The sequence below is a fragment of the Oryzias latipes genome, chromosome 9 (genome assembly GCF_002234675.1).
Source record: "Oryzias latipes chromosome 9, ASM223467v1".
Classification (NCBI taxonomy): Eukaryota; Metazoa; Chordata; class Actinopteri; order Beloniformes; family Adrianichthyidae; genus Oryzias; species Oryzias latipes.
In genome coordinates this window covers 23,642,894-23,644,521 of record NC_019867.2, presented here as the reverse complement: position 1 = coordinate 23,644,521, position 1,628 = coordinate 23,642,894, and positions in this window count along the sequence as shown.

Genomic DNA, 1,628 nt, shown 5'->3' with positions numbered 1-1,628 from the left:
AATAAGAAAACAACTAAATCTAGGAGGCCAATTTTGAGGATCATAAAGACTTACAAGTCTGAGGAACCTTTTTTTCTTCTCCACCACTGCACTACATCCAAGCCCTCCAGGCAGCTCAGGTTGACAGGTCTTGAGCCTGATACTGCTGGAACAACGCAGCAATCATAATTGGCCCCCATTCATCTCAGGCATAATCCTCAGCTTGGTGCAGCCTTTTCTACTCATTTTCTGCCCGTGTTTACTTACTCAAGGTACGCATCAGCTTCTGCTCCTCCTGAGGATTTTGCTGCCACTGCAGAGCTGTATACTCAGCAAGTATGTGTGTGGAGGGTCGGCTTTTCCAGCATGGCTGCTAGAAGCTCCATGATTGTTTGACTCACATTCAACTGTCAGCGTTCAATGGGCTGGATTACGATGGAGCGCAGCATCGAGTGTACCCTGACATGTTGACATGTCCTACTAAGTGCATTTCAAGGTGGATTTACCCTGTTTGCTCTATTGCGGGGCAGCAGAAGACGCACAATTGCTAAATAGGACCTAACTATTCTTGAAACAGCAGGGAACTTAAGTCCCGCCGTCTGGAGCAGAACTGACACTGACTTCATTCACAGGGTGAGTGAGTCTGCTGTGGTCCTCGAGGAGGTTCAGGGGTTTCAGAGAGCTCTGCCCTTAACCAAATAAACACGGTGGAATGTCTGCCATTGTTGGTGCAGAGGGTTGAGTGACAGGGCCTCAGAGCAGGACGGGCTGTCAGTAGAGACAGCTCAGAGTGTGTCCATCCCTTCTGACATAACTTTATATAAAAATGGAACACTTCAGCAAAAACAAATTGCGGATCCGCTCAGGAGGAGTTTGTACAGTTTTCAGTGCCCATCAGGACTTCTTTAAAGACCCCTGCCTATAAAAATCCAGTTTTTGGTGCTCCAATTCAAATGCACCAACTAGATGCATGGGTGTCTCATCTGAGCTGGCATCTGGATCAGAACTGTACGGATGCATAGCTCCAATACTGCTCACCATTTGTTAGGTGGGTTGTGAGGGGCTGTAAGCTAACAGAAGAGCATGTAAACAGAGCTATGGGTGACAAGGAGCTCTTTTGTGAAAACTATAACGTTTTTATTGAACGTTAAATAACTTTATGTTGGTTTCTAGAGGACCCTTTGTTTCTAAAGAAAAAAAAGAACACACACCCAAAAGAATGTGTTAACAGAGTCTCATAATCACCTTTTAATTCGTTGATTATTTTATTTGTTGTTCGCACACTGTTTTTAAATGTCATGTCTTTTATCTGTTCTTGCTGGAGAGCTGTTTTAACCGAACTGCCGTTGGCGATTAATATTATTATAGTTGTCTATGAACTGCTAAATATAAAACCTTGAAATGTCTTCAAAAAGGCTCGGAGAACAGCTTCCCAAAAAGACTACAGATTTGCTCCTGAAAGACTAAAGAAACAAAACTGAGGCATGTCTCTCAGAGTACAGTATACTGACCTGCTCTACAGCATTTCTGACAACTATCTAGGTAAGTAACAATTGCGTTCAAACACACAAACGGCAGTCAGGTTAGTTGACTCCATTTCATAGTTTTCTGTTTAAATAAAACCAGTATAAAAGTATAAAAAGACTCAA